The sequence below is a fragment of the Phyllostomus discolor genome, chromosome 6 (assembly GCF_004126475.2).
Source record: "Phyllostomus discolor isolate MPI-MPIP mPhyDis1 chromosome 6, mPhyDis1.pri.v3, whole genome shotgun sequence".
NCBI lineage: Eukaryota > Metazoa > Chordata > Mammalia > Chiroptera > Phyllostomidae > Phyllostomus > Phyllostomus discolor.
Window position 1 is genome coordinate 11,857,212 of NC_040908.2, and position 22,750 is coordinate 11,879,961.

At 52.5% G+C, this 22,750-nt stretch overlaps 1 protein-coding gene across 1 annotated transcript in view; it reads left to right on the top strand.

Moving 5' to 3' along the window:
* Positions 1-22,750, top strand: part of KLHL29 (kelch like family member 29) — a 282,334-nt gene that overhangs the window by 31,608 nt on the left and 227,976 nt on the right.

The following is a 22,750-nucleotide window of genomic DNA, read 5'->3' on the forward strand; positions in this document are numbered from 1 at the left end:
AGGTGTGTAGGCTCAGGAGCCTGCGCCTGCTGAGACTGTGTGTGGGTGGGTCATAGTGAGTACCCTTCTGGGGGTGATCCCGACACTCTTCTGGCGTTGTCACGCAAGCAGGGGCCGCCCGGGTGTGGGTGGAGCGTGCACAGTGCCGGACAGGGCTGGGTTCCACCAGCGCCGCAGCCTGGAGCCACAGGCCCCAGCTGAGGCGGTGGCGCTGGCTGGATTCCACAGGTGTCTTCAGAGAAGCTGCTTGTGTGCTGGCAAGTGGTTTTGGCCACTTATTGTTTCTCTTCTCTCTGGGAATGTAAAATCGTAAAAGCCTGTGGGACTCTCTTAAGCTGCCACACTGGGGCTGGGGCCAGGGCTGGGGCCGGGGCTGGGGCCGGGGCTGGGGCCCGGGGAGCGGCCTCTTCTGGGGCCCGCTGAGCAAGGTGACACCCCTGCCTGGTCACCTCACGGAGGGACCCCCTGTGGGCCAGCTCCTCCTGTCCCAGGTCACTTCTCTTCATGGAAGGGGCTCACTGCCCTGCTAGGGGCTCTCCACTGCTCTGTCAGCCCCTGTCTTCAAACCCCCTTTGAGAACTTCTGAAGCAGCTGCAGAACTGATGCTTTTTGCTCCCTCCAGTTCCCACACAACTGAAAGAAATCCTGACTCGTGTTTCCCTCCAGGGGAAATGGCCTCTGTGACTTCTGGAGGGTTTGATTCTCCTACGGCTTGGCGGGCCTGAGAGGAGAGGCCAGCCTCAGCGCGGGGGGCTCACGGGCAGGCGTGTGCAAGCTGCTCACCCTCCTGGGCTGAGGCTTATGTGCAAGGACTCCCTCTGAGCTCCTGCGTCCTGGAGTGTCCCAGCCAAGTGTCTAGGACACAGCCGCATCCCCCACGGCCCAGCCTCCAGCCACAACGCATGTGAAGCAGCAGCGCGTCTTTCTCCCTGGAGAATAAGGTGGAGCTTGGCTGCAGGCTTCCTCGGAAGGGCTGCGGTGGGAGCCACACAGCACATCCCCAAGGCGCGTCCCCACACCCTCTCACCTCCTGGGAGTGTCCTTGTCCGGGGCGCTGCCCGTCCTGCTCCCCACACATCCTGCTCCTTAGGCACCTCCTTCCCCCCAACCCCCAGAGGCCTGACTTGCTGTCCCCTCCGAGCACAGCTCCCTGCGGGACAGTCCTTGCCACTTCCACTCCCCATCCCGCCCCCTCCAGCTAAGAGTCGGTCCTCTAGATCCAGTGCTCGGGGCCCACTGTCGTCAAAGATGATAAATGCATCTGCTTTAAGTTACATATTTTTACAGTGACTGTCTACATAGTTCTTCCTAACGTGGAACTTTGGGGACCTCTGAGTGTGCACATGCATGTGCACATGTGTTCGCACCTGTGTGTGTGTGTCATGTGAGAACACGTGGCTTGTGGCGATCAAACGATGATGCCCATCAGTCACCGACTGGCTGATCACCTTGGTTCCCTCTGACTGCTGTACACTTTGGCTCTCAATGAAGCCATATGACAAATGACAAAAAACAACTCAAAAGTGGATTGCTTTGGCCACAAGCAAGTGACAAAGACGGGAAACGTAAAGAACATGAGGGTGGAACCACCCCGAGCTAGCAAGGAGCCTAAGAACGATACTTCTGGTAATTTGCCTCAGAGTCACTGTTTGCAGATCCACAAGTTGCGGCCGCCATATCTCAGCTGGAGTATAGAGGTCGTCTAAGTGTTTCCATGTGGGAACCAAGGGGAGCGGGGGAATACGGAGTCCGCTTAACCAGCTTTTCCCCTTCTTGACTGGGAAAAAGGTATGACCGGCAATGCGTTATTTTGAAGAACTTCCAAATGTCTCTGAATCCCACTTTATCTTATCATTTATTATAGATAGCATGTGAACATCCCCAAAATAATACAGGCTGATTTTTCTTAAGCTCAAAATACAAAAAAATTCTTAAGATACGGTCAAAAAAACCAGTTTCATCTATTTTTGAAGCTGATACACATAATTAAATTTTAATTAGGTTTTAAACATACATTGGCCCCAAGACCAAAATGTCCTGTTTTATTTGTCAACAAATCAACAATTCCTTGCACAATTAATTTCAAGGAAATGAAGTGTTGCTTATCACTTGTTAAGTGGAACAATGTTGAAATGTGTCCTTATGTGGAAAATGAACATCATTAAAAATTGCCTTTTAATGCTTATTTAATATAATCCTTGAATAATATAGTCATATAAAATATTTAACTAAAAATCTTTTTCACCGTAAGCCGTGCAAAAATGATAAAATGATTTTTTATCATTGTAGAGGGTTTGTGAAATTACAGATTACCGTGAATGGAGTTCATTAGTCAAACACAGGATGGGAAACGCTGACCTAGAGACACAGACCCCAGTAGGGGACTTGCTCAGGGGAGCAGGGACAGGCCGGGGGGAAGGGAGGGGAGCTGCAGGTGAGGACAGGGAGGGGCCAACCACAGGCAGTGCAGAGCCTGCCGTGTCTTCTTGGGTCCCAGCAAATGCCCCTCTTACCCACCGGAGCCTGGCCCCACGACGGATGCCAAAAGCGAGACAGAGGCGAGGGCACTGATTGGTGTTCCTTCCTCCAAGTACCTCACAGTGAAAGGGCACCCTTCAGAGACGGCACCCCAGGCGGGCCGCAGAACTGGGACCTGTTCCTACAGCCACCAGTAAGCGTGTGCCTCCCCAGACCTCAGCGCCACAAGGTGCATTCTGAGGCTAATCCCCAGCTAAGCTGCTTTGCCGGCCCGCCTGAGATTAAATGGGGTGGACAGGGTGCCGGTGACGTCATTTCCAAGAACCGGCTGTCACATGACTTGGGAGGAGTCCAGCCGCCGGGCAGGATTTCATGCTGTACACCACTGGGGAGAGCTGGAAGGGCTTGAGGGCACTGGCCTTCCAAGCTGCTCTCTTTGTGTACAGGGGACTGGTCAGGCCCAGCGGTGGGAAGAGGCTTGCCTGCAGCCTCGTGGTAGCCCGAGAGGGTCCCATGCATGCATTCCTCCAGGGAGCCTTCAAGAGTGGTCTAGTTCAAGACGATGTACCATTTAAGAGGTACTAATGGCAGAGGATCACTGCACCCTCCCCATGCCCTGGGAGGTGGTCTCAGGGTCATAGGGAAAGGCTGTTGGGGGGAAGGGGTGACAGCAGAGACCGGAAGGAGGGGACATGTTGAGGGCAGAGGGTCAAGCTAAGCAACAGCAGAAACCATGTTCCTGTAGTCAGGGCTCCACAGGCACTTTCTGACCCCTCCTGCAGGAACATTTATTTGTATCTATTCCAGTTGGTTGACCTGCCACAGCCCATCCTCAAATGTATCAATCCCAGGTACAATTATTTATAGAATCACTGACTCACAAGCTCCCCAGGGCTCCCCTGCCGAGTGACTTCCCAGCGACTGCTGGCCACCTCCAGGGGCAGGAACGCACTGCCCGCACGACTGTCCATTCCTTCAGGTGCCCCCTGACTGAGGGGAAGCCCCCCACCACCAGCTTTTCCCCTCCGGCTCCAGTTCCTTTTGCCCCCTGGGGTTGCCCTGAGCACGCCTGGCCTGCTTGCCACAGGAGGGGCTCTCCCATGTGTGCAGACGGTGACGAGACCCTCCCTGTAGCTGCGGATGCACGTCAGTGAAGCAATAGCACCTCCTTCCGCTGCTCTTCACACAGACTTTTCACGCCCCTCTAGCATCTCCATCACGTGTCTCTCAGTGAGCTTCAGTCTGTCCACATCCCACTGCAAGTGTGGCCCGCGAACCACAGGCAGCCCTGGGAGCGATGGCCAGCTCAGCCACGACCAGGGCTGCCAGCTGTCGGTGCCAGATCCCAATGAACAGCTGGACCTAGTCACCGCGGACCACTCTCCTCGGAGCTTCTGGGTGCTGGCGGGGGTGGTGCTGTTTGGTGTGGGGATGAGGTGTGTGCAACGGGCAGCAGAATGGGACCTCGCAAAGGACCCCACGTATCGCTCTGAAAGAACGTTTCTTTCCGAGGCCTTTTTCTTTTCCAACCAGAAAAGTGATGTCCATCTTGAACAGAGCGATACAGACTTGAGATAGTAAAGGATTTGCTTGATGACATCCAGGCCTCGAGCTCAGGTGTTTTGCAGGCCCCGGGCACTGCAGGAGGCCCCTCTGCATGTCCCTACTCTCATTCCCAAACCCGAAGTCCTCCCTGGAGCTCTGAGCCCCCTGCACTGTCACATGGAGGCACTAGCCAATCACACAGCAGGATCAGGGAGGCATCAGCCAATCACACAGCAGGATCAGGGAGGCACCAGCCAATCACACAGCAGGAGCGTGGTGCCTCAGCCCCGCCTAAGGAGGGCGGCTTGCATCCTGTCGACCATTCAAGGCTGACTTTTTTAGTGTTCTGTGTTCATGCCAAAACAGAGGCCCACTCCACAAGGTGGTGTTACCCCAGGAAAGGAGTGTGTCTGTCCGGAGTCACCCTTCACTGAATGGCTTCTTTAACCCGGGTCGCCAGGAAGGTCGATCTCGGTGGGCAGCCGTGCTCTGCGCGATGAGGTGTCCTGATGAAAAACGGATATTGGTGGGAACAGCCTGTTGGAGAATCCTAGGTACTAACAGGAACTGTGTTCTGCGCGAGGCACGTGCTGCGTGAACGTGTTTATTCGTTTGTAACCTTGTGCCGCCGCCTATTCCGTCATCACAGCCAAACGGCAGCCTCCCAGCGCCGGTGGACAGTGACGTTACAATGGCTCCGAGGGACCCATGGCGCCGATAGTCCTAGGCATTCTGGTGTCACACTCAGCTGGCTAAACGCAGTCCCTGGGGGTTCCATTATGGGCTAATTTGAGTAATTCACCTCCTGAGAAAGGTTTAAAAATAAAAATGTAAAATCCTGTTGGTTGGCTCCTGCTCGTGTGGGGTCCTCGATGGCAGGTCCGTGACATGTTTTTAAACACGGGAAGCTGTTCGGAAGGAGCAGCGTGGCGTGTTGTAGTTAAGGAAGACCATGTTGGGAGCCCGTCAGCTGTCTGTCTGCCCGTCCTCCGCGCTTGCAGAGGCTCCTATCGGGGTAGCTGCTTTATACCTGGGTGGCTCCATCTTAATAGAGAGTGCCATTAACCAGCATGCCAGCGTGTCCCCGGCTGGAGCCTTGATTAGCCATCAGCGTGCTCACAGCTCATTTCTTGATTAGTGCTGAAATATGTCACACCCCGACGGAGCGTGGCAGGCTGTCGCTGCTGACGGATTCATGACAGCACCTGCCGCACGTCCTCACCCGTGACAGCAGCCATCCAACGGGGACACGGATCCGGGCTGCGTCTGCAGGAGTCCTTGGGCTGCCGCACGGCGCAGCTCGGGCGGAGGCCAGGGGGACACAGAGCCACTCTGGAATAGGTTACTGCGTCTTTCTCTGTCCCCCGCCCATCGGGTTTGGACGCTTAAGGCCCATGTTTCCCTAAAACTGTTTCAGAGGCTTTTAGCATCTGACAGGGGCCTGGGACTTTACTAGTTTTACCGAACTCCCATCCCTCCTTCCTGGCATTCCATAACCACGTTAACCCATCTTGCATGACGAGGGATATGTGCCATTATCTGCCCGTGCCGACAATGACCACACAGCAGCCTGTGTGCAGCCACCACAGCCAGAGTGCATGTGAGTTATGCTCATCTCGGGGTTGTGGAGGATGCCCTGCCGCCCCCCACGCCCCTCGCTCATTGTTTCGGTGCCTGGGCTGAGGTGTGATGGACGCTCAGGGCACGTGGCTGAAACACGTCAAACAGGAACTCAAGCCTGAGTCAGGGGGAAGGGCCCTTCTCTCGTGTCTAATTGGAGCTCAGCACACCCTGAATATTTCACAAGACTTCACAAGATGCAAGGAATAATCTCAGGGCTTTGGCTCCCCCAGCAGCACCAGCAGGGCCTCCAAGTGCTTCCTTGCCATTTGCTTCCTGAGTGCCCCAATCTCTCCCTTAAGGCACCTCTCCCGACGATCCACAGTGCCCGCTTTCTCAGCCCAGGTTTCAGCGAGGCTGGGCTCTGGGCTCTCTTCCCGATGCTGCTGCTAACTTGAGGTATAACCTTGGCTGGGCACATGTCTACGCCTCTGTGAGACTCAGTTTCCCCAGGAACACAACAGGGGGGGCGGGGAATGCCAGTCCCCCCTAGGGGGACCAGTTCTTTGAGTTGTAATTGTGAACATTTGCCTCTCACCAGCACAAGCCTGCACTTGCACTGGCACACACACATACACACGGGCGCACACATGCTCAGCAGGGTTCTGATTGTTCACTGATGAGCTCGAGGTTTGTCCTTTCCACGTGAGTCCCATCTGTGCCGCCCAGGGGGCTGTGGCTGCTGGCGGTGGGGCCTGGGCACCTACACATTCTGCACCCTGAGCCTCGCCATGCCTGCCTAAAGGACAGAGCAATGTCCCAGCCGTGGGCTGTCACCGTGCTGTATAAATGCTTCTCTCTTGCATCATAAGGAACAGAACTGCCCTACCAAAAGTTCAGAACACAGAGAGAAGGGGAAGGGAAGTCAGCTGTCAGAACACTTCCCCAGCAGCTATCATTGTCATTTTGTAAGTTCAAGTTTCATGATTTTTCCAATGTACATTTTATCATTCTTTTTTTGTGCGTGGCACTGTACTGGGTACTCTACGTGTACAAATTACTTGACTCTACAAGAATCCTTCTGGACAGAAGTCAATGGGCCCCATTTTACAGAAAAGAAAACCAACTCAAGGGTGAGTGGACTGCTGAGGACACTCAGCTGCTAGGGCTGGAACTTGAACCCTTGTCGTGTGACCTCCGAACCTCTCCTTCCACGGGCACAGTGGGTCTCAAGCATCACCTGTATGAAAATCACATGGAAGTCTTGTTAGAACACAGATGGCTAGGCCCACCTCCAGAGCTTGTGGTTCCATAGGTATGGGCCTGAGATTCTGCATTTCTTACTCGCGCCCAGGGGCTGCTGGCCTGGGGATCCACTCCTTGAGAACCACGGTGCTGCGCTGGCTGCTTCCTTGTGGGAACTGAGTTCTAGATCCTGATTTCCCCGCTCATTCCGAAAGCATTCCCCTGTGCTGCTGTGTGGCTTCCAAAGATCATGTCCAGTGGCCCCAGGGTATGGCACGTGTTCTTTAAAAGAAATCTATTGATTGTCTGACGCTCCGGGATTGACAGATCACACCTTCAGCTCGGTACCAGGAAAATCACCCACAGCTAAATCCCTCCTAAGAAGGGCTCTCTGACCCTCCAGCTGATGCAAAAGTGACAACACCTTGGATCATGACATCAGTGCCCAGTGCCACTTCCAGTTACCTACATCTGACCCATTCTTCAAAGTACAAGCCAGTTCTCACTGCCACCAGGAAGCCCACCCTGCCTGCACCAGTTCCTAGGGAGTTCTTCCTTGCTGAGCACAGTAACATGCATGGGTGCTGTGGTGGTTGATGGCCTGGCTTAGAACCTGGGAGTGAATTTTGCTCTTCTAGAGTGATCCTCAGATTTCAGAGCCACAGACCATCAGCCCTGTGAGGTCTTTGGAGGACAGGTAGAGCCCCCTCCTCATTTTGTAGATGATGAAATGGATGCCCAGCAGTAAAGAGAATTGAGTCCCGCCACACAGAGCCCTGTCCCTATAAACTCCATTTTGAATTAACCCACGACAACTTTAGATTTGCTTTTTGACCTTACAGCGGATTTGCATTTACTATTTAAGTGACGTCCCAGATACCCCTACACTGAAAGCATGCAGACTTGAAATAGACCTGGTGGAGCAGCTTTTCCTCCCTCCCGCCCCAGGCCAGAGCCACTGCCCCAGTCTGGCCGGAAGGTACTGTAGCATCCGTGTGGGTTCTGTTTCAAACATTCATGAGGAATTCACCTGCGCCAAGGCACCCTGGGCCCTTCCAACTCTCCAAGGCCTAGAGCTGAGTCTGCCCAGAATGTGGAGAGCACGACGGGAAGCCGTGTTTAGAGCATGCGCAATAGAGCAGTAACTCGAGGAGAAGATACTGCCCCGCAGTGTGCACAGTAACGCTTGGCAGGCAACTCCGGCTTCTCTGAAGGGTAACGCCACCCTCTCAGAGCATGCGCAGTGGAGCAACCTAAACCACGTGAGCTTCTCGGGACTGGGGAAAGCAACATGTGCGTATCCAAAATAAGAAAAACGTGTTTATAAGAAATTGTGCAAAAATCAGCGTAACTTTGCAACCAGAGAAGCATAAAAGCAGCAGACTTCAGACCATGGATGACGCAGCCAGAGGGCGAGTCACCTTGAGAGGTCCTGCACGTCCTGCGTGGGAAGAGGAAGACCTACGCTGCGCTTCCGTCCCCCTGCCTCTGCCTTGCAAGACATTGGCCACCCAACCCAGTTGCCCCCCAGACCAGACCTGATCTGAACTCTTGGGACTCAGATTCACTATTCCCCAGTTCTCTTATGTGATATTATTACTGATTGTTTCTGAGTGATTACTGTTATGAGGTTAGTATTACTGGTATTAGGTTAGTGTGGATTGGGATTGAGTCTATATTAATAAAAGCTGAGTCAATAGCACAGTCACCTGTGTGGGCTCCCTGTTATTTCTGGGTGCCGGTGCCACCTTAGTCCGGGACTTTTGGCTCTTACAGCCCGGATCAGACGACCCAAGTGGCAATGGAAGGCTGGCTTATAGGAAAGACTGTATATCACAAAACACACATTCACGATGCAGAGTTTGCAGGTGTGTCCTTGACCTAGAAGTGTGATCTGTGTGCAGAGCCCAGGGCGCAGAGCGGCGAGGGGGTGAGGAATGTGGAAGAAAGCCGCAGCTGGTCTTTCTTTGTGGGAAGGAAATATGCCTGGAGGCTTCTGTTTATTGTCTAACAAGTGTATTTTCTCTGAAGCAGACCCAGAACAGGGAGAGCATAATTATTCCCTGTGGCACCCCGCCCCGGCCCGCCTCTGCCCCCTGCCTCTGCCCCCGCCTCTCGGGAGGCCATCAGGGCAGGCTCCTGGCGGCTGCTGCCGCAGCCCCTCCGCCTGCAGTGACTCCTTGGTGGTAGGTACTGTGGATATGAGTGGCGGAAGACAGTTCTACATTTCAAATTTACCCTTAGGGGGTTTTTTATTACAAAAACCATACATGTTCATTATTTAAAATCAGAAAACATGAACAAGAAATAAATGGTTGAAAATACCTATAATACCACCCACCCTAAAGATCACCGCAGCATAAAACTGTGGGTATCAATTCCAAATCACCCTTTCCTCTTTTTCCTCATTCTTCCATTTACGGGTTGTAAGTGCATATACACGTGCTATTTATTGTTCTAGGGGTAGTTGTTTTTTTTTTTTTTTTACCATAAATGAAATCGTGCATATGCACACTGTAACCTGTGTTCCCACTTGGGCTTTCCTGGGCACCTGCCCATGTCAGTGCTTGGAGACGTGACTCCTCTTTGTGAACCAGCACTCGCTAACTAATAATGCCACAGCACTGCTGTACACAGACCTCTGTCACTGGCTATTTCAGTTCTTCTCACACTTTGCCCTCTGAGCGGTGCACGTCGCTCCACACTGCCCCGGTGCCTCCAGTGAGTTCACTGGGTGTTTTTTCAACGGTGAGGCTTATTTATTATTTGCTCAAGCAGATGTTTACCCAGCCCCTGCTATGTGCCACATGCTGAGGCTACAATAGTGCACACAGGACAACGAGGTCCCTGTCTTTGCACTTCCAGAGGAGGGACATGGTTCATCGATAAGAAACAAGCAAATGTTTTCAAGCACAGCAGATTGTGAGAAGTGCTGTACAAAACCCACAGGGAAATGTTGTAGAGAGATGGAGGGGGGAGGGGATGGGAAGGCAGAGGGAGCTCCCAGGGCTGGGAAGCCAGGGCTGAGCAAGCACAGGGCCTGAGGCGGGAGGGGGTGTGGCTGGAGGAAGGGCCACAGGCAGAGAAGAGGAGTTGGGGGTAACTGGTCTATGAAGAGCCTGGAGAGGTGGGTGCGTCCGGAGCACTTGGGACTCCACAGACTGCAGTCAGTTTGTAGATTTCCTTTTGGGGACAATGTGACATGGCCGTGGCGGGGGGATGAAGAGACAGGAAAGGATTTGAGATTTGTGTTGCAGTTGGGACCCACAGGACACGGTGATGGAGCCTTGGGTGAGGAGCAGGGAAAGAGAGGAATCGACAGACTAACCCCTGGTGCTTCCTCCTTACCAATTTCCAGAGCGAGAGCCCTGAGGGGTCCAGATGATGGCAGGGGCGCCCCCTGCCCTTTCAGCAGGGTGCAGGGCACCCTGGGATCTGCCAGGGTTTGCCTCCTCTTCGAGGTCTCTTTGGCCCTGAGAAGGTGGACATCCCTGGGTCTCCACCAGCAGAAGGGTTAACTCTGTGACAAGGAAAGTCTACAGAGCATGTAGGTAAATCTCGTTCCTTAGGTACCAGGACACCTGAGTTACGGCAGCCAGAGACCTAGTTGGATGTTGCCCGGATTCTGTTGTTTTAAGATTTTGCTGCACCACTGTCCCCAGTGAGGGAGTGTGGGGTTGGGTGGGGGCAGGCCCGGGGCCAGAGAGGTCACAGACCCACACTTCACCCTGCAGTGCTGCCCAGGTGGCCGGGCACCTGTGGGACATGGGACAGGGCATGGGCTGCACCCCCGCAGTAGCTGGGACGGGAAGGGCGCTGACAGGAGGCCCAGCCCAGAGGTGAGCAGATGCCGCCAGGTTTTACGAGACCAGGTTTTACGAGACAGTAGTGGTGTCCTTTAGAAAGACAGAATATGCAGCTGCTGCTCATGTGGCCTCAGTTTCCCCCCTCCTCGAGAGTATAGAGTCTTTGTAAAACCCACTATTGTGTATGTCAACTGCAACTGAAAAATTAAACATTATTTAAAGAAAAAAATGAAAATTTTTTTTCTTTTTTTTTTTCAGTTAAAAAGCCAGGCCCCTGGTTCGTGGTCCACAGCCAGGAATTCTAGGCTTTGACAAAGCCCAGAGCCATGTTTCAAGGTTTTGTTTTGTTTTTCTCTAAGTGGGAGAGAAAGGCCTGCCCAAGCCCTCCCCTTAGGTGAGGGCACCAGCTAAGCATGCAGCCTAATAAAACTCTAGGCAATCAATACACGGCAGCCCCCGAGGGGCCGAAGCCCTCGCGGTTTCACGCCAGGGCCCTTTGGATGGGAGGGAAGAGAGATGGAGGTTCCTTTCCCTGGGCTGTTTCTGATGAACCAGTTACTAGAGTTTTATACACATTTTTACAAAAGGACAAATATTTGGGTCAGATGAAGTGGCTTTGCAGGGAGCTGTGTTTTGACACGCTGTAAACAGTTGTCCGTAACAGGGTGAGACAGGCTACACTGAGTGATTACATGACTACGCCCTCCTCCTCTTCGGGGCCCGTTGGCCATGGGTCCGGCTGTGAGCTGGGCGCGAACGCCCTGTCGTCCTGCAGTGTGGGCAGGCTGTGCCTGTCAGGGCCTGGGGTGCGGGGTAGTGCGTGGCCATGGAAACAAGCTCTTACAGCCCGCCTGAGGGAGGGCCTGGGAAGCAGAGAGTACGTCTGGGCCGGGGCTGGTTGAGGAGACTGATGGTGTTGCCATAAATAAGACCCACCCCCTAGCCTCACACAGCTCGTGGAAGTATCAGCTCATAGCTCCATGCACTGGGCTAGTGTGAGGCAGAAATCAGGTGTGCTGGGGGGATGAGGAGGGTATGATGAACTCATTGGTGAAAGCACCCTAGAAGTGGCGGCATTGGAGTGCAGGCTTCAGAACGGGGCATGACAGAAAGGCAAGGTGTCTCCTGGGTAGGGAGCCATGTGACCCACGGTGTGGAGACATGAAAATGTACATGGAGCATCGAGGCCACACGGTGGGGTAGAGGCAGACAGAGGGAGAGGACACTGGAGAAGTAGACAGGGTCAGATTCTGAATGATCTTGAAGGCCATCTGAGGCTTATATAGCTCCTTAGAGCTGTATAATTGTGTTACTGAACAAAAGTGGGGTTCGGCTGCCTGCTGCCACCCACAGGCAAATTCCGCAGACAAATGCTGGTGGGGAAGGAAAGAGGTCTTTATTAAAAGGTTACACAATTTGGGAGGACTGGGGACTCCTTGGCTCCAGGCTTATCTCCTCCGCAAAATCCTAAGCCCATCTGTTCCCCAAAAAACTAAAACCCAAAACAACGCCCAGAAATCCTGCTCCATCCTTACCTGCCCTTTGGAGCCAGAGGCTACTAAAGGGATGGTGCTCCGCCGGCTTCAGGCTCCTCCCCAGGGTCTGCATGTAGGGCTGGCACTACGTCACCACAAAGCTTCAAGGACCTAGCCAATCCTGCAAACACTTCAGCCCGCACATCAACGCCGGTAGGTCCCAGAAGAAGAGAGTGTAATTCTCTCACACCTTGGTTTAAATCTCCTGGCCAAAACTCTAGGAGGGTCTGCCTCGCCCCACTCCACCCCTGCAGCCAATCCTATCCTTTTCCCAGGCTAGACTGACAGGACAGCACCACCCCCTGCCTTCCCTTTACATTACCAGTGCATCCTCTGATCTCACCTTCAATCGGACTGGAAGGGGGTAGGAGGTCTTTTTCCTTTGTCAGTCACCCTCATGCATGCTCAGTGCAATGACTTCAACCAGTGCCGTGCTAGCTCGGTTACCAGGGCAATGCGATGCTGCCCCTGCCTGGGGGTAGTTCCCTCCCTGGGCCCTGTGGTCGGGCCAGGTCTCTCTCTGTCATTTGGAGGGGCCCAAGCACGTGAGAGATGGCACCGCATCAGAAAGGTGCCTGCTAAGTGGGGGCTAGAGCTGGAGGGACTGGGGAGAAGCTGGAGGCCACTGGGCATCCTAGTGTCCAGGTGGCTCTGATAACAGGAAATGGGACCAGCCCTGTGAGCATGACGAGGAACCAGCCGGACTTGGGAATCCGTCTCTGGGTGACAAGGTGAAGGAGACACGAACCTCAACTCCCAAGTTTGGGAAAGGAGCGGCTGTTACACGTAAATCAAAATGTTCTATTTCACTAAGTTTATTTATTTAAGTGCCCAAACTTGAATGAACTCTTAGGATAGAAAGCTTTCTAAACAGTGGCCATCGAACCCCACCCTCTGCCTTTTCAAGCACAGGAAGCAGAACGTACAGGGACCCTGGAGCGGTGGGGCTGCTGCTGCGAACAGTCGTGACTGTCCCCTCCTTGTCTCCTGCCGAAAGGCCCGTTGGAGCCCGTGGGAGCCCGTGGGACCCTTGGCCCCAGCCCCGCATGGCCCCCCGGGGCTATTGTGCTTAGCTAGTTCTGGATCTTCTCTCAAAAGGGGAAAAAAAACTTTTTTGAAAAAGCTATTGCTTCTCCCTGTTCTTCCCTTGTTTGCTGCCAGCCCTCATTTCTCGGTTGTCGCGCTTTTAGGACCCTCGTTGTCCTGCTATTTCTAATCTTCTGCCCTGAGCTTTTCCTATCTACTCGGTTCTTCTTAAAGCGAAGTGTATGACCATTGTGACGGCTGCTTCCCTCATTAACGGGCAGTCCCTTTCAGTCCCTTCCCCGGGCGCAGCCTCGCTGCAGGTGACTGAGCCCTGAGCGCAGGGGGGATGTTTTTGGATCCCCTTGGTGTTACCCACGGTGCCTAGCACTGCACTGAGCTCACGGTCCACACCCAGGAAACGCCTATGGATTTGAGAGATGTAAATAGCCTTCTGTTTGTTTTTCCGATCGTCTAAGGCATTTACCTTCAGTACCTCGACAGCTGGTGTTACAAAGCCGCCTTGGAGAGCCAGTGTTCTCTCCCTTAAACGTGGAATTAACTGTTTGGTGAGTGCCTGCGGCTCTGTGGATGCCTGCATTTCAGGAGCAGACTCGCTGAGTCTCTCCTCACAGTCTGTGGATTCAGGCACCGAGTGCAGCAGGGAGAAGAGATGAGTCACAAGTGTGGGTCTGCCGGACCGCTCTTGTCGTCAGCAGTGCAAAGCCACAGGTGCGCTTGCAGCCGTGCGAGGCAGGGAGGGGGGCCGTGACAATCTTGAGGGTCCCGGGGTCAAGTTGGTTACGTGTAGACGTTGAAAATGCTTCGGTGATGCAGCCAGGCTTTGGCAGCCGTGGAGAAAACGAGAATGATTTTTTTTCTATCTGCCGTTGGGGCAGCGTTTAAGCCCATGTCTTGCTAGGTCAACGTTTTCATGCCCGGAGCTATCAATTAAAAATATGCCTCAGACTTGGGTGCCGCTTCTCTGACTCGAGGCTGGGTCTGTTTATTCCTTGCAGTAGCTAGGGGCATTGTACACCAGGAGGAAGGGAGTGGAGGATGAACAATTTTAAGCATATTTTCCCAAAGAAATGAAACTGCAAACACAAATTCCCACCGACGAGAAAGTAACTGGTTTCCACCCAGTGTATCAAAAGCTCATTGCCAAGATCAAGACTGTCTGAAAATCAATCCCCCGTGCTATGGGTGAGCGGGGCCGCTGGCTTGATTGAAAGCCCTGGTTCAGCGGAATGCGCAGTGAAGGTGTAGTAAGTAGGCCAAGTCTATATGCAAATCAGCACCTGAATCGGTTACTTAAAACAACAGCCGTGGGTGAAATCAACCATCATCCTAATCTAGTTCATCTGGGAGCAGCAGTTTATCTCAGAACCTCAATGAGTGCCAGGAGATTGAGGTTGGATTCCTGGTACATCAGATTGAAATTGCAGAAATCCCGTAGCAGGGTGGGCCTTTTTAGTGCGGAAGTTAAAAACCAGATTTGGGCACTAGAAAGCTCATCCTAGGGCCTCTTAGTGGATACAGGCAGGAAATGTATTTTTTTTTTATTTTAATCATTGTTCATATACAGTTTTCTCCTTTTTACTCCCAATCCAGTCCCCCCCTTCCCCCCCATTACCCCCCACCCCTAGTTTTTGTCCATGTGTCCTCCAAATTTGTTCTTGTAAACCCTACCCATTCCCCCCTGAAATTCCCTCCTCTCTCCCCTCTGGTCACTGTCAGACTATCCCCTATTTCAGTGTCTTTGGTTATATTTTGCTTGTTTCTTTGTTTTGTTGTTTAGGTTCCTGTTAAAGGTGAGATCATATGGTATTTGTCTTTCACTGCCTGGCTTGTTTCGCTTAGCATAATGCTTTCCAGCTCCATCCATGCTATTGCAAAGGGTAGGAGCTCCTTCTTTCTTTCTGCTGCATAGAATTCCATTGTGTAAATGTGCCATAGTTTTTTGATCCATTCATTTACTGATGGGCATCTAGGTTGCTTCCAGCACTTGGCTATTGTAAATTGTGCTGCTACGAACATTGGGGTGCATAGGTTCTTTTGAATTGATGTTTTAGAAATGTATGTATTTAATAAATGATGTGTTTAGATTCATATTTCCACTTCAACCTTAATACTCAAAAAAGTCTTTTTTTCTGAACTTGGTTTTTAAGATATATTTGTGTCTGTCTTCTCACACTGAAATTTTGAATCCTGTACAGTAACATGTTTACCTGTTTGTACATGATACACATAAAATCGTTTCAAACTTACAGCCCAGTCTGATTCCTAACAAAAAAACTACTGAGTGAAGTTCTGCTTTGCGTCTCTTTTGACCTCGGAACATACTTGATGGTGAAAGTACAGAGTACAGTGTACTGTGTGGTTATGTTATTAATTTGATAAACAGGTGAATTCGTTGACATTTGTTTTGGATTGTAAGGTTTGTCCCTCTTTCTTTTTAAATTAACTTTTTTTGAGAAAATGTAAAGCCTTGGCATGGTTTCGAAGTCAAAACCTTCTCATAAGATCATCTCCTAGAGCCCTGGCTGGCCTAGCTCAGTGGATTGAGTGCGGGCTGTGAACCAAAGTGTCGCAGATTCGATTCCCAGTCAGGGCACATGCCTCGGTTGCAGGCCACAGCCCCCAGCATTGATGTTTCTCTCTCTCTCTCTCTTTCTTCCTCCCTTCCCTCTCTAAAAAAATAAATAAAATCTTTAAAAAAATCATCTCCTAGAAATCGTGATTCCATACCTGTCTCCTTCACCCTGCTCCCCTAGGTAGGTAACCGTTTTGTTAGCTTTTGATTGATCTTTCCCATGCATCTTTTTGTGAGAATGCGTAGATTTTATATTTATTCTACGATCCCCGTCTTCCTTAGACGAGAGCAGCATGGTGTGCATGTATATTCTCCTCACGTTTTTGCCCACTTTCCAGCAAAGCCTCACGGCGCCCCCCCACCCCACCTAAAGGCCGCCCTCCTCTCCCTTGCACGTGACTCCGCCCCACTGTGGGGCCGCAGCCGAGTGGACTCAGACGGCCCCTGTCCATGGGCTATTGGGTTGCCTCCCATCTTTTCTTTCTCCAACAGTGCCATGATGTGCCATCGCTAGCGCGTTTTTCATACCTACCCAGGTCTATCTTCCAGGGGGATTCACAGGTCAGATGATAAAAGCACAGGTAATTCTGTCAGCTGTGGCTGATTTCTCCTCTCCGGGTGTGGTACTGCTCTGCGTTCTCCCGGTGGTACGTGCAAACGCCCGGGTCCCCGCAGCCTTGACCTCAAAGTGCTTGTGGAACTTTTGGGTTTTGCCAATATGATGAGTAAGAGCTGGTGTTTCGGTTTAGTTTTCATTTGTACTTGTCTTATTGTGATGAAGGTTGAGCAGTGTTTCATAGGTCTAAAGGCCATTTCCCTTCATTTTTCTATGAATGTATAGATTTTTTTGTCCATTTTTTCTGTCATTTTTGGCCTTTTTCTCAATTTTGAGATTTTTCTATAGGAGAGATTAGACTTCTACCTCTGATATAAGTTGCAAATATTTTTCTTTCTCAGCTTGGTCATCTGTCTTTTGGCTTTACTTATATGTATTTTACCATGCATTTGTCTTATTTTATTTCTGTGCAAACAAATTTATCAATCTTGTGTTTCCTCTGGATTTTGTCATAATTAGACAGGCTTTCCGCTCCCAGGTTATCAAGGAATTCATCCATGTGTTCTTACGGTGCATTTATCATTTCACTTGGAGTTTATTCTAGCGAAGAGCGTGAGGTATGGGTTCAATTTTATGTTTTTCCAAGAGGCCCTGCATCTTTCCCCCAAAGTTTTGGGTGCCCCTTTATCACAGATCAAATTTCCGCCAAATTTAGACCTATGCTTCGGTCTCCTTGCCACGTGTCTATCCTGTCTGCTCATCTGCCCTCCCTGAGAGATTTGTGAAGACCACCTTAGCCCGCCTCTTGGTGGAGGGGCAATGTGTTTTCGTCACGTCCCCCCCCTCCCCACCGCCCAGTTTAGAGTCAGCCCGGCCCCAGGGCGGGGAAGCGCATGACTGAGTGCTTGACCTCCCCAAGGAGCCACTGCGGTCCAGGTCGTGGGGCGGCAGTTGACGTCACAGCAGACTGCACGCAACCCTGATCATGCAGCAGCTTCAGTAAGTGTGGCCGTGTTTACTGAGGGGCTCGGGGACAGCCAGGACCTCTAGTCCTTGGGGAAGATGCTCCAAGAGCTTTGCCTGGGTCGTGCTGGATGGTTAGACATCACGCACCACTCTGCACCTCTTCGGGCCCCCGTGGAATTGCTTTCAGTGAACAACACTTCCGTGACCGGCTGTGGTCCGATGCTGAGGCCTGTGCTAAGAAAACCCCCAGGAAACTAAGGGTGGTGTTGAGTTCTCACTCTATCCCTCTCACTCCTGGCTTTATCTTATTTCTCCTATGTCTTACCCTTATTTCCTGACATTATTTCCTTGTATCTTTTTTTTTATTTTAATGCATCTTTGCAAACTGTTTTGGAGTAGGGGGGTATATTTTCAAAGGAGAGGGGAAGGCAGGAGGGGACTCACGCGGCTGATGGCTTTGCACCGCTGACGCGTGCAAACAGCGTGTGGTGCTTGATTTCGGGCTACATTTACTTCACTTTCCCAAGGCGCTTCTCTTGGACAGCTTTACCTCATATAGAAAAACACATTTGCTTGCAGGTCAAGCAGCTTCCAGCCTTTAGACCTTATCCTTTTAGATCAGAGAGGAGTCAAGGCAGAAGCGTTTTTACAGCCAGCCCAGGTTCAGGCAGGTATTCTGGGCACCAGAGTCAGCTTGAGGCTTCCGTGCTCACCTTGATCGAACAAGTCTGCACCCTGACTCACCTTCGCCTTCGTGGGCCTGGGCTGGGGGCAACACCACGCTGCCCCGCGGTCCAGGTGCAGACCTCTCTGCTGGCCCTCATTGCCGTCCGGCCCCTGTCTTCTCACCTCCTGGTACTTGTGTGGTCCAGGAGCCCTTTTAGCCTGCGCACTGTCTCCCGGGAGCCTTGGCGGCCTCATTCCCTTTACAGCCTCTTCGCTGCAGCTCCCCAGCCCTGGGCCCTGCTTGTACCCAAGGTGACTAAATGGACCTTGCTTTCTTGCTTCATATATTCGTCTGCACCTTTATCGCAGGTGTGTACAGAGAATCCCAAGGCTAGACCAGCACGCCCTGGTGTCCTGTGTGGTCAGTCCCGTGGGTAGGACAGGGACCCTGCCCTGCAGGGGTGCCGAGATAAATGGCCTGGGCACCAGCACTCACAGTGCAGGCTCTGCTGGGGACACAGTGAGTGAGGAAATGTGGCACTGAGACGGCTCCAGAGGGAGGCCCGGAGCTGCAGTTATAAAATAAACCTCAGAATTAAACTCCTGCCACCACCAGATGGTTCCTGGATGCAGGAGACCGCCGGTTCAAAGCCTGCAACTGCCTCCTGGGCTCGGTTTCTCTCATTTTCCTCCCACCGTGGTGGTGAACCTGCCCTCTTCACTTCTAGACACGTCTTCCTTCGGTCTCTTGTCCTCCTGTTCTTTTCCACGTTGAAAGAGAGAAAATGGCTCTGCTGAAGTCGTTGCTTGGGAGGTGCCTGCCTTTGCTGCATGTGGGCAGCATCCTCACACTGCACAGGGTTGCCCTTCGCACGCCAGCCTGCCGTGCCTTGCAAACATTGACAATTGTCTGGACTTGGACTCTCTGACCACGCCCCCCTCAGCCTCGCCACCTGCACACCAGTCGCGTCATCTTCCCTGTGCAAAGGCTCCCGTCCCTTCTTCAAACATCTGAAGCAGGAGGAGCCCTGGAAACAGGAAGTCACTTGGCAGCAAAACCCGACCTAAACTGACATGAGTCCGTTTATAGTCCTTGTTTATCCCAGGAAGCGTGGATATGCATACCTGTTTGCTACAGAAACAGTCATGTGTATGAGTCTGGGGTGTCGTTCCTGAGAGTGTCGCGATACACAGCGTTTGTGTTTTGAATTCCAAAAACAGGTCTGGTCCCAGAGACTTGGAGTAAGGGGTTGTGGACCTGGATAAAGCCAGAGGCTTGAGATGCCTGTGATTTCTCTCCACGAGACTGACAAGACAACTCATGCACCAAATTAAGCCATGCCACAAGGAGTGAATGTCTATGATCCCACGACTTTGAAAATACCCAAACGCCATCAGTATACTGAGGACTTCCGGATCCCTGGGAAGTCCACAGGACATGTGTGCAGCCTAGAACAAGACCTCCAGAGCAAAACGTAACTGGATGTCTGGCAGCCCCCAGGACTCATCAGCTCTGGGTACCCTGACACTAGCGGGTTTCTAGAAATCTAATGATGAGAAGATTTTAAGTGTTCCCCTTATGTCAGGCATTGTTCTAATCACCTAATGTGGATTATCAAGCCAAATCCTATGACAACCCTTTGAGGCATAGAATATCCCTCTTCTTTACAGACGAGGAAACTGAGGCCCAGAGAGGTTACGTGTATCCTTTAGGGTTCAGATGCCAAAGAACAAACCTCTCTGGGTACTTGAACGAAATTAGCAGAAGGGGCTGGGAGTTTCCCCAAATCGTTAGTTGGTCAGGATGAGGCTCAGCCTCTGGGAATGATTCCCAACGTGACACCAGGGGACCAGACTGCCGGGGTTGCTGCGTCCAAAGTCGGGAAAGCTGGGACTCGGGACCCCACTGCAGGAACTATGGGCCTCAGAAACACCCACCTGAGCCACCGTCTAGGACCCAGGAGGGGTCTCCGCTGCTGGGGGCTTCCGAGTTGCATCTGCCACAGGATGCTCTGCTTTCCAATGCACCGCAAAGCCGGTGACTAGTCGGTCTCCTTGCTTCCGCTTGGCAGGAAGACAGCAGAATCCCCTGCCCTGTGGCGCCCACTTCCCTTCCTTGCCCTCCTGGGTCTCATACAAGCACGCCCACTCGGCAGGACCTAAAACGCATCTAGATCCCTGGCGGTGCAAGGGTGGATGCCACTGTAGCTTTCCCGACTCGTAAATGCTGGAAGGCGCGTCTGTTGAAAGGGTGTTGACGGAGCCGGTCCACAGCAGCGTCCCCAAGGTGGCCCAGGGAGTGGCTGCGCCGGATTTGAAGCCAGGCTGCCTGGCTCCCGAGTCCAAGCTCTGAGGGTTCCGCTGCCTCTCCCACCTGCCCCACGGGCTCATGCCAGGGCTTGCTGGCCCCCCACCTTGAGTCTCCTCTGCTCTTCCTCCGGGAGGTCTACAGCAGGTCCGGGTGTCCATATGAGACAAGGGGGCCTCTAGAGCTGGACTCTGAATCCTCTGGGGCTGGGATGGACGATCTCCTTCTATCACGTATTATCTAGTTATTGACCCCACAGGGCTGCACAACTAACCATCCCCCCAAAACTCAGTGACCCAAGAAAATAAACATCTGGTATTGCTTATGGGGTCTGTAGGCTGGCTGGTTCTTCTAGTCTCAGCTGGGTTCACTTGTGCCTGTGTGGGCAGCTACCGTCACTTAGGTGGCTGGGTTATCTTGGCCGGACTCTCTCGGACCTGGGTCTGGCTGCCGGATCTCTGGCTGGGTAGGCCGGTCTCTCGTCCTCCAGCAAGCCCCACCATCCTGTCCCAACAGCAGTTTCCAAGAAGTGGGAGAGGAAGTGGAAATAAGCGCGTACTCTTCCAGATCAAGTCACATGGCCGTGCTTAAGGTCACAGTGTGAAGGGCACTACCAAGTCAAGGTGAAGGGCATGGATACAGACAGGCCATGAGGCAGGGCCATCGCCATGAGCGTTCTGCCTCACTGAGGGACCCAGGCATCATGTCAGCCTCTCAGACAAGCCCAGGCACCCGCGTGCCTCAGAAGGCCCTGCCTGGGTGCAAGGCACGCAGCTCGCGCAGCCCCTGGAGCCCACGGGGAGGGTCAAATCTAATGCAGAGCCCCGCCCCCGGGGGCTGTCCAGGAAGGCTCTGCGTGAACTAAATCACCTCTTCCTTTGGCTGGTTCGGCGCTGTGCTCAAGCCAGGCTCCGCGGCTGGTTCAGGGACGCGGCCATTAACTTGCAGGGCCTCTGCCTAAACGCAGCCACTTCTGAACAAAGACAGTCTTTTGACATCTCAAGCGGCACGTCTGCTCGCTCGCCAATTAAAACGCTCCCGTCCTCCATGTGGCAAATACCAGGGAAAACAACTCTGCGATTCACAGCCCAGGCAGGAGGAACATGAAGCGAGTTAATCATGCATCAGGCGCCGGCCTTGTATCCGGCTTTCATCTGGCGTCTCACTGAGACAGAACACGACGCTCCCAAGATTTCTCGGGTGGCACGGCCACGCTGCCCGGGCAGGACGTGCCACTGGGCAGACACGGTTCACCCCCATCCCCCCCCCCCCCGCCACAGGATCATGTGAGGGGTCAGGGTTGTTTTTCCGTAGCTTAGATTTCGGCAGGCAGATCTGACGTTTTCTTAATTCATATTTAATAACCTGACAGAGCTGTCCAGTGGCCGTGCCGCGGGGACAGAGCGAAGGCCAAGGTTCCCTGTGTGGCCTGGATCCCTCGTTCCCCATCTCTGCAGAACAGGAGGGGCTGCCTCCAGGTGAGGGTTCAATTAGCAGCTCTGATTTGGGAAGACCCTAAAGAAAAGGGCATTTTTTTCCCGAATTTTTTTTTTCATTTGGATCCATTCCCCTTTGAAGCAAAGTTGAGTTGCCTTGCCTCAGGCTCCCAGTAAAAGCAGAGTTGAAGATTCTCTGGTTTCCTTCTTAAGAGATTAGTTTTAACTAAGTAAAAAAAAAAAAAAAAACATCATAACAGCTTTAGTGAGATATAATTCACCCACTGAAGATGTACAATTCAGTGGTGGTTAATATGTTCACAGATATGTGCAACCGTTGCCATGGTAAACATTAGAACGTTTTCATCATCTCAAAAAGAAACCCATACCCATTAGCAGTCACTCACCGTTCCCGCCTTCCTCGAACCCTGGCAACCACTCACCTACTTTCCCTGTAGACATCCTAGTTCTGGGCAGAGCAAATGAATGGAATCACGTAACCTGTGGCCTAAGTGAATGCATTCTTTCACTTAGCGTGAACTAGGTACATATTTTACAGTTTAGTCTTTGCAGGCAGAGGACTGGCTTTGAGTCCTGGCTCCACAGCCCACCAGCTGTGCAGCTTTAGGCAAATGGCTTAGTGCCTCAGTTTCCCCATCTTAATAGGGGAAGGAGAGTTCCTTTGCTCACTCCCATAAAGTTCACCAGTTAACACAGGTGAAGTCTTGGAGCTGGGCCTGCCTGGGACACAGGGCCCAGTAACCGTGAGTTCTCACCATCTTTCTCATCCTGCCCTTCCCGGAAGGCCTTCCAAGCTTTGTTTGGCAGGAGTGGGGGGGGGGGGGGCTGCCTCCCTGTTTGTGTCCCTGCCTCCAACATTTACTGCTGCTTGCACAGCCCTTACCACAGGGGCTGCACCCTGTGTGCGCCTCGCAAACTCTCATCCAAGGCTAGAGCCTCCTGCTCCCCACCCCTTCTCTCCGGGCAGTCTTAGGGCCCCTCTGTGGAGTTCAGGGTCAAAATGTAATCG